Source organism: Astatotilapia calliptera, chromosome 8, assembly GCF_964374335.1.
Source record: "Astatotilapia calliptera chromosome 8, fAstCal68.1, whole genome shotgun sequence".
In the NCBI taxonomy this organism is placed as follows: Eukaryota; Metazoa; Chordata; class Actinopteri; order Cichliformes; family Cichlidae; genus Astatotilapia; species Astatotilapia calliptera.
In genome coordinates this window covers 25,585,812-25,591,696 of record NC_137429.1, presented here as the reverse complement: position 1 = coordinate 25,591,696, position 5,885 = coordinate 25,585,812, and the positions used below count along the sequence as shown (strand labels likewise).

Genomic DNA, 5,885 nt, shown 5'->3' with positions numbered 1-5,885 from the left:
AAGATGGGAGTCTAAAAAGACGCTTTTGTTGCCAAGCACAAATGGTGATTAGAGGAACTGTTTTTGGCACTTGGACATTGGCTTCATTTTCAGCCCATGAGATTGCCGTTTGGTGTAATTACAGTCAGTGTGAGTTCTCAACAAAGTCTGACAGGAAAGGAAAAACCATGGGCGTGTGTTTTAAAGAGACTTTGGAAATGGACACGTGTTCTACATGTGCTGCTGTGTGTTGGGCTTCCAAAATCCAGCTGATGTCACCCTTAATACTGCGCCTGACAGCCTCTTATCACATTTACTGCAACTTATCACAAGTGATAGAGCATTGCTTGCAAAGCAGACGGCACTTGAAACCGTTGGAATGGAGTGGAATTTTCCTTTAACTACCAGCCTCGCTCTTTGATCGTGACTGGTGTAAATTTCAAGCTCCCTTGTTGAACCGTGTTAAATGCCCTCCCTTGTCTCACATGCAACTTGTCATACTTTTAAATTTAACTGCACTTTGACCCCTTGTGGCACATGATCCTTTGTTGCTATATGTAAGCTCTATCCTGCAGTTCTCCTCCCCGGCTGTTTTCTTCCACTTGTGTGCATTTATACAGCGCTAAATCTGCGAAATGCTGTGAAAGCCTCACCTGACCTCGCCACACTCTGAAGGCGTACAGCCCTGCTCAGCCCTGGATAATCTGGAGCCAAAAGGGAACAAAGTCAAGCCCACAGAGAGAGAGCGAGATAGAGAGGGGATAAGAGAGAAGCAGCTGATCTATATGTCAGGCTCCAGTTACATGAGAGGTGAGCTCTCTTAATGCCTCACTGCTCCCCATCACAAGGAAGTGGTCACACAGATCGCTGACAGAGCGAGTGACCCGGAAAACGAGACTCGCTAATAAACACACTGCGGTGTTTGGCACAGTGATAACGTGAGAGTGGAACATAATACACTGCTTTTTTTCTTCTTTTTTTCAGTGACTAATCTGTAACCTCTGAGATCATCTACTGAAGGGATGTCATGGAAAAACCAACAGCTCGCTAATAAGCTGAGAAATCTCTTGTCTGCCCATCTGTCAATCATCCAGGCGTCTGGGGGGAGGGGCACACATGCACATGTAAGATTGTTGTGAGGACGTTTTGTTAAATTATTGTTTATTCTGAAGTTTAACCACCATAATTAAGTGTCAAACGCTTAGGTAAACCTAACTTTAACTTTAATCCTAAAACAAGTCTTAAAAAAAGAGGCGACCAGGCCAAAAAGTGGACAAACTTTCTTAAATTTGATGGTCTAAAAACTCAAAGTAGTTCAGCTAGACATTATTCGATATTCATTTATTGGGTATTGTCATTGATTTTGTGTCTTTGGTTTCCTGTTACAAATGTCTCAGACTCGTGTTACTTGGGAAAGAGGTCCTCGAAAAAGCTGCAACCCACAGTCTTATGCACACATTCCCTGAGAGAGCTGAGTTTGAGAGACATCCTTACACATGTCCTGTTTTCATAAAAGTAACTTTTTATATGATTAATTAAAGCTGCAAAACCATTGCTTACCCTCCACTAGGACTGCCACATTTCAAAGCATCACGGAGGTGTTTTTCTGTCTTTTAATAGCGTAGAGATGGCGAGGGGGAATCCTGGTGGTCAGCAGAAGACTATTCCTGCAAGGGACCTCTTAGATTACAGCACAAGACCCCCTCAAGTGACTGCTGACATCCAAACATCAGGTGATATCACCTTAAACCACCCTGCTTGAGCTTCTTACGAGACTGTAAAAGATCGTTTATGGGGACTTGAGCAATAAAGCTGTTCAAGTTGGAACCTTGACTGGTAATCAGCTGTGTACAGCTGGAGGCAACACTTCAGACATTAATGAGAATATGATTGATCACATGGGGGGTAATTGAAATTGATTTCTCATTGGAAAGTTAGGACTTAATCCTTGAGGTCTCCAGGAGTTATGAGGGTTATGAGATAGTGGTGAGATTCTGCATTATCATGCACGCCGTAGGCATGCCAACAGAGGTCAGCAGAGCAGACTGTGATCAATACTAGCAGAGACAGACCTGGCGGAGAGTGCTGAGGTATTTGTCGACATCTTTGACGTGTACCTCCAGGATACAGTTGAGTTGATGGATAATGTGCCAGGTATGGACAGAAAAGTTGTTGTGTAATTTGATGTTGCATGCCAGGATTTGAAGATTTCAGCAATAAACACTCAGAGGCAGATATGTGCACACACCCACAACATCTGGCTCATCTGGCTCAGGCCCTGACAGGAAGTGGATTAGAGGAATGGTTGGTTTGATGAGGACAAGCCAACAGAGAATATCTATAATCTGCACAACTACAAATCCGATAGAGATCATGGCAGCAGCCACAAGTTTCACTAACATCTGATTGAGGCAACCAGCTGTTATGGGGACCCAGCGTATTCCGGCTAAAGACACAGCATAATGAGTGCATAGGAAAAACAGGACTCAAACACAGCAAGTATCTCTTCGCACCAATTAGCTCTTGATTCATGACATCAAACAAAGGTGCATTGTGACCATGTGTTACCTGTGTGCAAACTGCAATAGCAGGGGACAACGTTAAATGCCCTCCTGGATTGTTGGAGCATCCATTTGCATTTTAGAGTTGCTGCGTTCTCTTGGCACATGATGGGTCCATGACTAAAATAAACCATCTGAAAGCTCTGAGGCTTACAGCCCTTCTGTCGCTCACATATTAGGTGGGCAGAGGCAATTTTTTAAAGATAATTCAAATCCTATTTGTCTAAAGCCTTAAACCTGAATGAAGAAAAATTCTCAACTAACAAAGAGATTGTAAGAGAATGCATCTCTTGCAGTTCAAGGATTATTTATAATAATTAAGGGGTTATTTCTGTCGGTGTCTATTCATCTAAAATTTACACAGGGTCGAGAAAATGAGCAGTCAGTCAAACAGCTCCCAAATTATTTGAAGGTAAAACTGAGAGAAACTGCAGTCAAAATGTCAGATATAAAACTGCACTGCACATGAGCACAAAGTCTAATCATAACTGAGGTCAAAGTTAAGCAAAAGAAAGTTTGGTAATCATTTCCCATTAAAGTAAACACTTCTTAAGTCTAGGAGCTCCTAACACCAGTTTATGAATTTCAAAAAGTTCTTTCAAGTCTTTCAGAACAAAAGATGAAGATTCCAACTGACACACATCACGAACTACACACTTTTCTTTCCCCAAAGAAGTTCTTTGTGTTTTTCTCCAAGAACATTGAGTTAGGGTCACTCAGAGTTTCCCGTTATTTATTACTTTGACTTCACATGGTCAAACTGAAGGGAAAAAACAACCTGCACACCTATTTTATATCACGTCCAAAGTAAGACAACTGAAAACAAACAAAAGTTGAAAACCAGCACAAGATTTAGTGACTCAGTCAGTTACATATTCAGTAGACTGCTGAGGCTGGTGTGTCAGAACGTGAAATAGTAAACTCACCAAATGAAAAGTATAACTCGTGATTTGTCCAATAGAGTATTAAGTGTTAAGACACAAGGGGTGTGAGTGTTTAAGAACTCAGTAGGCATAAATGTCACTCTATCACAGTAGCCTCTTTTACGATGTGTTAAAGGTGAGAATGTTAACCTACAATTCTGCTTCAATGTTCTGTAAAAAAGGTGAAACGGAGAGGTTTTATTGTTGCAGCAGATATAATGGTAACTGTGGGACGATGTGAGCTTATTGCACATGGGAACAGTTTGCCTTTTGTTCACTTTGTTTAACTTTGTAAAAGTGTAAAACTGAATCCGAACAATTTAATAAACTTACCCATGTGGTCTTTGTACTAAAACTAACTTCATAGTAACATAGTAACTCTATATTTTAACCTATATTTGAATATTTTTGATGTGTTTCAGTTAGAAGTATTATTTTTTTTGTACCCTGATTGCCAAGATTTGGGAGAACAACTTAATAAAATAAAAAAATTACTTATTCTGATTGGTTAAGGTTTACACATTTACACACTAAGCCTGTAGCAAAACAGCAACACAGAATTCCAAATTTGGGGGTTGCAAACGTCTCATCCAACATAAATACACACTAAACACGCGGCCTTTTTGCAAAAAATGTGTCCTTAAAAAACACACTGTGACCAAAAAGCTGTTTGCGTCAAGCAATAATAACCTGGTCTTAATGTTTCTAAACAAGAAAAAGGAAGAAACAAAGATTTTAGGTTGATCCAGTTCTCAAAAGAAGACAGCAGTGGGAGAATTTCAGAGTTTGGTCCAGGAGTTGAAGCTGTATTACGACTGCTTTCGTACATATTTCATCTGAGGAGGCAGAGAAATCATTTCAAAGAGTTGGGAAGAGTCTAGCTACGTGTCTGAGGTAAAATAGTATTATTTTATGATTTCCATGTCATTACAACAAGTGCATTTGTTACCAAATTTTCAGATTTGCTTTTGTTTGTGAAAATTGTAATTAAAAAAAAAAGAAAAATCTAGCTTTATCTGAAAAAATAAATTCCTGCAAATCTAATTTATTGTCCTGCATGTCTAAATAATCACTGCTGAAGATCCCGGAGGTTTAGGAAAAGTCAGAAATGTGAAAAACTTGGAAATGTCGTCTGCTGAATGATACAAGGAGAATCCCACTTTACTGGAATACAAAGTGCACAGAGGTATGGACTTTGGAAAGTTCATGTGTATGTAAAAACTCAGTAGCATGAATATGTTGTTAAATAAATGAAGAAGCAGTGGTGTGGCTGAAAGGTATCATGAAGAGGGGTATTCTGAACACAGTTCAGACAAACCAGCTATAAAAAGGATTAAGACTTAATGTTGCAGGCTTTGAAGAAGTCATAGTATTGACAAAAAAACAACAAATGTAATAGAAAAACCTTTTGCAAGCCTGCTCTTTGTTTTTCAGTTAAGATTTCCAAGAGCAATGGTGAAATTTCATGCTCAAGATCCCAGTCGTAATACACTGAAATCATCCTGTGTGAAGATCCAGACAGGGCTGACTGCAGGCAATCTTCATCCAGCGTGCACAGAATCAGATCCCACAAAGCCGTGTCCTTGTTTTTCTTGTTCTCGCATATTTTTTGCAAAAATCATTTCCTGCTTCTGTTGCTTCCTCTCGTAAATCACAGCGACACTTCTTTTTGCCATTTCCCTAAAGCATGTTCCTCAAAAAGGCTTCCCTCCCTGCTTCTCATTCATGCCTCAGGTTTAATGTTGTCTGCTCTGTGGTGGTTTTTTTAGCCTCAAACCACTGCTCAACTTTCCATCCTCCAACTCAAAATGAATACACTCCGGAAGGTGCATTCAACAGTGTATCAGGATAAAAGTTTCATTTTTTTTAAACTTTTAAATAGAGTGAAATAGATGTTCATGGCAGATGCTGAAGCTTAAATGTGATTGATATTTCCTCAAGCACACAAAAATCCAGCTTGTCTCAAGTGAATAAGGTCTGCTGGAGCTGGAATAGATCTAACATGTATAGCAGGGCTCCAAAGAATAGGAAATCACTTTGAAGGCATGCATTTTCAAATAATATGGTGCACAGTCATGCTAAGTTTCATTTTAATGCAATGTACTGCTGTCCCAATTAAAAAGCTCCTTCAATCAAACAGCATGAGCCCCCAGGCATGTGGCTCATTAGCTCTTGGGCTTCTAAAGTTAGCTGTTCTGATTGTTCTTTTCAGTGATTTTGAGTTTAAAGTTACTTATAAGCAAGTACGTTTTTAATTGTTGTTATCTGTGTTACTTTGTAAAAGCTACACTTTTGTATTTTGTTCTTATTAGGCACTGAGAGCTGAACAGTGTATTTTTGGACAATTAAAACTTTAAGAGACACCATCAGATTCTGAGACGATGGCAATTTGTATGACTGTATATTTAGGGCATTGAAATTT

At 39.5% G+C, this 5,885-nt stretch overlaps 1 long non-coding RNA gene across 2 annotated transcripts; it reads left to right on the top strand.

Annotated features, from left to right (window-relative positions):
- Positions 1-552: 552 nt before the first annotated feature.
- LOC145430464 (uncharacterized) lies at positions 553-1,806 on the top strand. Of its 2 annotated transcripts, XR_013911041.1 has the most exons (4): positions 553-789; positions 964-1,103; positions 1,377-1,494; positions 1,600-1,806. It is a non-coding gene; the product is annotated as an uncharacterized LOC145430464 (long non-coding RNA). The 2 variants fall into 2 exon arrangements; XR_013911040.1 differs by lacking the exon at positions 553-789 and having other exon boundaries at positions 810-1,103.
- Positions 1,807-5,885: the final 4,079 nt, after the last annotated feature.